This window comes from Helianthus annuus, chromosome 1 (assembly GCF_002127325.2).
Source record: "Helianthus annuus cultivar XRQ/B chromosome 1, HanXRQr2.0-SUNRISE, whole genome shotgun sequence".
Classification (NCBI taxonomy): Eukaryota; Viridiplantae; Streptophyta; class Magnoliopsida; order Asterales; family Asteraceae; genus Helianthus; species Helianthus annuus.
In genome coordinates, this window is record NC_035433.2 from 68,665,032 (window position 1) to 68,673,508 (window position 8,477).

General features: G+C 33.4%; 1 long non-coding RNA gene across 3 annotated transcripts; it reads right to left on the reverse strand.

Moving 5' to 3' along the window:
- Nucleotides 1-655: 655 nt before the first annotated feature.
- On the reverse strand, nt 656-4,754 carry LOC110867470. Of its 3 annotated transcripts, none has more exons than XR_004866064.1 (11): nt 4,462-4,754; nt 4,226-4,347; nt 4,031-4,062; nt 3,563-3,905; nt 3,131-3,198; nt 2,219-2,329; nt 1,921-2,125; nt 1,575-1,672; nt 1,375-1,493; nt 1,021-1,206; nt 656-913 (listed from the first exon to the last, which is right to left on the reverse strand). It is a non-coding gene; the product is annotated as an uncharacterized LOC110867470 (long non-coding RNA). The 3 variants fall into 3 exon arrangements; XR_004866063.1 differs by having other exon boundaries at nt 3,563-3,676; nt 3,830-3,905; nt 4,226-4,753; XR_004866062.1 differs by having other exon boundaries at nt 4,226-4,753.
- Nucleotides 4,755-8,477: the final 3,723 nt, after the last annotated feature.

Sequence of the window (8,477 nt, forward strand, 5' to 3'; positions counted from 1 at the left end):
CTAGTAATAGAGGAAAGACTATATATCTTAATCTTAATCTTAATCTAACTTATAATAAAAGACTCCGTATAAATGTCACATGACATTTTCTCTTTCAACCTCGTAAATTTTGTTTATATTTGTTAAATATATTTCTTTTAATATTATTATTTTATGTTTGTTAAATATATTTCTTTTAATATTATTATTTTATATTTGTTAAATATATTTCTTTTAATATTATTATTATTATTATTATTATTATTATTATTATTATTATATATGGATGTCACTAATCTTTATCCATATATTTATATTTAATTTAACTTTAACCTTTTTAATAATTAATATAGGAATATCACTTATCCTTATTTTTATTCTAATAAACGATTAAATATGATTAAAATTATTATTAATATATCCTTCTTAATAGTTATTGAATGAATATATAATAAACGATTAGATATGATTAAATATTATTATTAATTTATCTTTCTTTAATAGTTATTGAATATATAATATTAGCTGATTAAATACGATACAATTAATATTTATTGTTTGAGAAATTTGATTATTATTATTATTATAACTAGTTTTATGCCATGCGCGCGTTGCGGCGCGCTAAACCGAATAGTTCTTGATTTGATAACATGTAACTAATAGTTTTGCTTCGGAAAACCATTCAAGTCAATTGAATTGCTAAATCATCATTGAAGATTGTTCTTGTAGTGGTGGTTTACATTATGTGATCTAATTAAAAACATCATTTGCTCTGTTATTCTACACAATAAGCGTTGAACCGTACAAAATTTTGTGGCAGTTCGTTTTTGTATATTCCGTTACAGAATGCAACTGTAATCCGCTGGACAAATCGCCATTGTAAAAACATCTACCTGAAACATCTCCTTTTGAGCATCTATGTTCTCTACACAATCTGGGAAAAAAAACATCCAACACTTGAATTATAATCACCACCTTATTACATAACAACCAACACTTGAAAACAACCAGCATTTATGTATGTGTTGGTAGCTTACATACCTTCTAAATCCAGTTGCATCAATTTTATGTGGCCACCAGGTTGGAGCAATTCACCAACAACTCTAGCTTGCAATCCGAGGTCTCTTTGTATGACAAGTACTCATCCCCTTCTTATAACACTTTAAAGTTGCTTAATTAACACAATTTATCATCTAATTATTTATGATTCATATAAATTGACACCACCTGCACGTATATATAAATAGACATTATTTCCAAATGATAAAATCAACCTTTTCAGCTTCTTTATGTGAATCAGCAATCTCATATTTGCCTTGATCCTCGACATCGCACGTAATGAAATCATAAATAAGAACGCTACAAACAGAAGCCTAGACACCATAAATAAATTACCCAAACGACCGATGACGACGACATCTGAACGGCGATAACGGTGAGAACGTCGCAAACAGAAGCCTCGACACCATAGATAAAGTGTAGTATGAAGCATGCCAACCGGATTGAGAAATGACCTGTAAAAAATCAAAGCCGAGAAAAAGTTAAAAAAAAAAAACCTCCACATTTGATTCTAGGTTAACTCATTTAAAACAAACCTGCAAAATTACTCTAAATTATGTTACTCCGACACCACCTGATCGTCCCCGGATAACAGCACATCAAACACCGTCATACATCAAATCGACCCAATAAGCTACACTCATCCAAAGAAATATTCAACATCATCAGTTACATATAAAACTCTGGCAACTAATTCACAGCCATCATCGACCGGTGCGTGAAGCAATTTTGACCCATGTGTGCATGAAGCACCGCCTCAAGGCCCTGGGGCGCTTTCCTGATCACCCCAGGCACGCTTTTTTAAACCAAGCAAAAAAACTATACGACTATTCAAACCCGGAATGGAATCAAACGGAAATGGAACGAAATGAAAGATTACACCTTTAGATATTCAGGCGGCAAAGGGATGCCGATGGAGCACATAAGCGTCTGAGGAAGAGGCTTCTTACACAAAGACCATCTGAATACATCCATCATATTGTTATTACTGTTATTGTTATTGTTGTTATTATCACTGTCCACGCCATTCGTATCCGTTTCATTTCCCGACTTCACCATCTTCTCTCCATTAAAACAAAGCTCAAACCTTCAAAAAAACACACACAAAAAAAACTTGCTATTGATTCAGTTCAGTTAGACGTTAGTCACGTTACAGTACAACATGATACTGGCATGGTACCTTTGTGTAGGACTTTTCAGGTACAGAACTTCGCCCTTTTTCAATCGAGCAGAGGTAAATAGAGGCTTCTTCGGACCTTTGTCTGCGATGGCACTTATACTATACTTAATCCTTCAAACACACAAATATACATTAAAAAATCAAACGTTAGTCAAAGAATATGCAGTTGAGGAATGAGTAGTTGATGATATCGGTGTTGACAGTCTGGTTTGGCCTAGACATGCACAAAAAACCCGGTTACGGATCCGACACGGAACCGGTTCCTACCCTACCCAACATGTGGGTACATACCAGTTCCAGACCCAGGTGTAACCAAAGAAACCGAACCGGCCAAAACCCCCCAAAAAACCCGGCCAAACCAGTCAAAAACCCGAACGTACCCGTAACCGGTTCCTACCCTGCCCGGTTCTTGACTTTGTTAACTAAACCCGGACCCGGTTCCTACCTGGTTGTAGGTTCTAAAAAAACGATTTGTGCGCTCTAGTTTGGCCTGTTTTGATGAAAATTCTGGGCCCAACCGCAAACTACGATTTCGAAAAAGGCAAAGGGCTCGGTTTTAGCGGTTTTTCCATTTTTCCACGACCTTTAGCTTGTATTAAATTATTTTATAACGATAAAGAGTGCTCATAAATATTATACATATTACATATACATAACTGCATACTCCAAAAATGAAAAGGTAACAATAATATAGATTAAACGACTCGTTCCAAGTTCTAAACCGTAGCTGAACCGTCAAAACTCAGTTCTTTAAATCGCCTGAACCAGCAGATTTACAGTGGTCAGGGCAATTCAGTCGGATTTAATGGTTTATGAGCACCCCTAGTTGACAAGATCGTGAGATATTGAAAGAATATAGATCTGTGAATATGTAACGGGTCAATAAAAGAAAGAGAAAAGAAAAGGGTATACCAAGGTTCATTGCAAAGGTTGTATTGTAATGTAACTTCATGCACAAATCTTTGTTGACGAAGCGCATTCTATGAAGAAAAAAGACTATTAATATAAGCAGTGATACTTTTCTATGAACATGTAACTGAGAATTGAGATAGATAAACAAAAAATAATACAATATTACAATGCATAAGTGGAAGAACAAGATGAGTTTTGAGATGACACTCTAATATTATATATTTGAAATATACATGAATAATATCCTACAGTAAGTAATTAATTATCATTATAAATCATGGATTCCTCATATTCCACTTGATGGCTATAATTGAAATATTATATTTTGTTGCACAATTTCTATTATGTAGATAATAAATATAACATACAAGTAGATGAGTTACTGATGAATGCTTATGAATAGGATGCATAAAATGATGAAAGATATAATACCGAAGCTGCGGCTCTAGTAGTCATGGTACGTTCCACAACCACAGGAGCAAGAGTAGGTTCCACAGTTGACGTATGTGTAAGACAAGGTTCAAGATCAATTGTACCACCAGCCTTCTGAGAGTAAAAAAAAAAACAGATGAAATAATTCACAGCCATCATTGACCGGTGCATCAAGAAATGAAGGTGCAAAAGCATTAGTATAGTTGCATAACACATAAAAGATTTAATTAAATTTTAAACTTGCGAACACATTGAATGAAAAATAACCCGGCGTAGCCTATGCAAATGTCGAGATAGCCTACACCGACACCTGAACCATTCTGCACATCTAGTTTCTTCCAACCTGTTGAAAACCATTTTAAACCTGTAAGGAAGTATAGGATTTTCTAAACCATGTAGTCATACTTTCCTTAAACAAAATATAAAATATATGTTCCAAAATTTATTCATTCTAAACATTCAACTTACCATAATGGTAGATAATACTTTGAATATGAAACCTGCAAATTTCAAAAAGACACAACTGTAGATGTAAGTTACAAAATATATCAAGGTAGCTCATAATGGGCAGATTGAGTGACAGCCATTTCAAAGTACTTTAAGGAATACAACCACATTTTATATATAATAGAATTCTATATGAAATCTCACGAAAGAGCTTACCTGAATTCTCGCCGGAACACTGGTTCAAGTCTCTGACGTTGCGGTTGTTCGAGATCGACTTCAAGTTTCCCATTCTGTCTCTAGATCGTCTGATGAGAGACACCGGTACCCTCGCCGGAACCCTAGAACCCAGAACGGTCACGGTCACCAGACCATCACCACAGGTTTAACCCGAGGGCCAAGAGGATTGCTGGCCGATCTGCAAGTCTTAAACCCAATCGGAACTGAAAACTTACCGTGGTCGGAATTGAACCCTAGCCGCCGCCGAAAACATCGCTACCGTCGTAGTTACCCACACAGAATGGCCTCCGCCGCGTCTGCCGTCGCCAACAACCATCTCCATCTCTCTTGATTCTCCGGCTCGTCTTTTTCTCTCACGATTTGTTTCATGAAATGGGTTGAACGGCTAGGGTTTCTAATCACCACCGTCATCGCTACGCGGGAACCATCACCAGGTCTCCTCTCCATATTCCATATGTGTGTGGGTGTAAGATTAGAGTGCAGTAGTTTTAGGGTTTTATGTTCTGAGGTTTCAAGACGCGTGGTAAGCGCTTCTCAAACATGGTAAGAAACAGCCACGCGTCATGTGTTATGTGTTGAAATCTCCTTAATACCCTTAACAACTGTTCATTCAGTTTCTTTACTAACATATATTAATAATAATAATAATTATTATTATTATTATTATTATTATTATTATTATTATTATTATTATTATTATTATTATTATTATTATGTGATATGTAATACGTGTAGGCTAAGAGAGTTAGAGGGTGATTGTTTAATAGTTTATATATTATATCTATATATATGTCTTCCTTCTATTTTAATATTATATATTATATATAATATATATAGTAACTAATCTTATAATATTATATCAACTAGAATTACGACTCGCCGCAATGCGGCGGGATTCTTTAGTTATAACTAAGTCGATTTAAGACGCACACCTTATGTTGAACCTGCCAAACGGGAAAAAATAGACGATGTAAAAACGTTCACCCACACACCCACGTTGCGTCGTGTTAACTCGTAAAATTTAGAACGAAACGTAAAAACATTAAACCAAAGACGCACGTTCCGATGTGTTAAGTCACAAAATTTAGAACGAAGTATAAAGCGAAAAATTTGCGAAAAACAAAAACTATAAAGGACCAAAGCTGAAAATAAAAAAAAAAGTTGTGAGGATAGATTGCAAAAGATAAAAAGTTTTGTGTTAAAAGTAAAAAAAAAAAACAAATAGTTTTGGCTTAAAAGTAATTTATGAAATACTTTTGGGTGAAAGGTAAAAACATTAATTTTTTTTAAAAACCCCCGAAAGTCAAGGTTTTAACAACCATATGCATAACCATTTTTTATTTAAAAACCCCAAAGCCAAGATTACCACACATAAGTAAAAAAAAATCAAAGTGGTTAAATTGCAAAAGATGGAAACTTTTGAATTAGAAGTGAAAAATCAAATTAATTAAAGTGGTTAAATCGTAGAAGATAGAAACTTTTGAATTAGAAGTGAAAAATCAAATTAATCAAAAGGGTTAAATTAACAAAGATTAAAACTTTAAAGTTAAATTGTCAAATATTAAAACTTTAGGGTTAAAAGGAAACAAAGATTAAACTTTAAACTTAAATTGTTGAAGATAAAAACTTTAGGGTTATAAAGAAAAATTCTAATTTTTTTTTTTTTTTTGGAAAACCCCTAAGCACATATTACAACACATATATGCATATTCAAGTCGCTTATTTATATGTTAATAATGACTATTAACATTAACTGATACATCTTATAATATTATATCAATAACTATTAACATTAATTGATTTAACTTTATAATATTATATCAATAAATTTTTGATGTAATATTTTCAAACTATAAATAAGTAACATTGTAGTGCTTTATACTGTTATACTTCAAAGCTTTTCAAAAAATATTGATTTTTTATTGTTAACCCAAAGGTTTTATCTTTTTTTTTGTTTTAACCCATTTGATTTTTTTACTTTTAACCTAAAGTTTTTCAATTTTTTAGTTTAACCCCATCACTTTTTTATTTTCAACTTTGGTCCTCCATAATTTTTTGTTTTATGTTTCGTTCAAAATTTTAGAAGTTAACATGCCGCAACGTGCGTGTTGGGTTCAACGTTTTTTGTCTATTTTTTCTGGTTTGATAGGCCTGTCGTAACACGTCTATTTTTTCCCTTTTGGCAGGTTCTTCGCAACCCGCGAGTCCTAGATCGACTTAGTTATTCTTTTCTCTATTTTATGCTTTGGTCTAATTTCTTAGCACTAACACGCCACAACAGGTTGCGTGGTTCAACAATTTACATCTGCTTTTCATTTGGTGTTATTTTTTCCATTTTTATTTATTTTATATTTATGAGCTTTTCCGACGTTAGTGGTCGTTAGCAGTGATGTGACATTGGCGCTACTTGGCACGGTTTTACGAACGTTTTTAACATATTTAGTTTTTTTACTAATAATTTGTTTCGAGTTTACCTCTATACTTCCTTTACTTGAAAAACTAATTTTTTACATGCATATTAGTATGTACGTGTTGGTATAAATTCGATTTGCTCTACGTTTTAACGTAAACTTTTTTCTGGAAACGAGTCAAGTCAAATAATAGGTTTTCGTTAAAAAAACATTTTTACATGCATATTTTTATGTATGTTTGGGTATAAATTCGAGTTGGTCTATTTTCGATTTAGACGTCTTTTGGAAACGAGTCATGCGAAATATAATATGTTTTTTTTGCTTATTTTATGTATGTTTCATAAATTTTGTATTAAACCGAGTGGAGTCAAATTGCGATTTATTTTTCCTCCTTTTTTAAAAAATCTATAATTCATCTCTTTTGATTACACGTGTCAGTTTTTCCTTTATACTCGTTACGTTTTCTATGTATAAGTCGGGTCATATATAATACGTTATGATTTGTACGGTATAAACTCAACTTACTTTACGTTTTGATCAAATCACAATGCTTATATAGATTACATTGAGTTCAATCGGATACGCCGAAACATGCGTTTTCATATGGTTAACGCATCACATAATGTTTGGACTAACCATTAGGTGTTTGCGATGTACTCACGCCGCAACGTGCGCGGATCTTATTACTAGTTATATATTATTTTTTAAAGGAATTAATATATTATAGCAGAATTTAAGAAACGAAACTATAATTGTCATTTATTGTTTCCAAAATTTATGATAACCTCGTGAAGCAATATCTTTAAAATTTAAGAAACGAAACTATAATTGTCATTTATTGTTTCCGAAGTTTATGATATTTATTGTTTCCAAAGTTTATGATAACCTCGTGAAGCAATATCTTTAAAACACTTTTTGTAAATTATTTATGGATTTTGTTAAAAAAAAAATAAAAATTATGACGCATAAGTGTCTTAGACCATGTGTAGTGGTGAAGAAATATAATGCTCCCATCATGGGGCATTATCCGACACGTGTCATCCCAGTCAGCATGGGGCATTATAGATAAAGTGGTGTAGTGGGACATTATTCCAATAACCCCATATTATTTTTAATGAAAAAAAAGCATGTGGGTGTGTCAGAGATTGATTGGTGGGTCTTAGTGGTCCAAGCTACCAACATAACATGTGTCAGAGCAATTTGGCGTTTTAAACATAACGCCAAAAACAATTTTTTTCCAAAAGTAACGCCCCAAAACGCCTAGTGTAGTGGAGGAGGGGGCGTTTTGGGGCGTTTTTTTCAATTTTTTTTAAAAATAACGCCCCACTACGGGTGGTCTTATGTATTACTTTTGATATTCAGACCGAGACATACCACTTTCTAAAAGTAAGTGTGGGTGATTTTATAGTTTTGTTTGTCGTGTGCACAGGTAGACTTGTTGGTTAAAAAAGAAGTAGTAGTCGTTGTGTTTGGTTTAAGAGTTTTCTGAAATGATCGTTGCAGCTACAAACGGTTCCGTTATTGGGAACAACAATGCGGCTAATTCGTTAACCATTGTTTAGTTGGTTTTTGCATGGATACATGTTAGAAACAGCTACTGAAAGAGCTGCAAAATAATCAAAACAGTAATAAAGAAACAGTTAACAAGAACCGGGCTTGTGTTTGACATAATTCCCTTAAACAGATTCGTCGTCTGTTCCCAGGGTACGCCGGTTCGAAGCAGCAACAGCGCACTGCCGGACTTGAACACTTGCCTGAAAAGAAAAAGGAGCTGTGTTGCAGAAGCTGAGATTGAGAGAAGAGAAGTTGTTGAGGTGTGT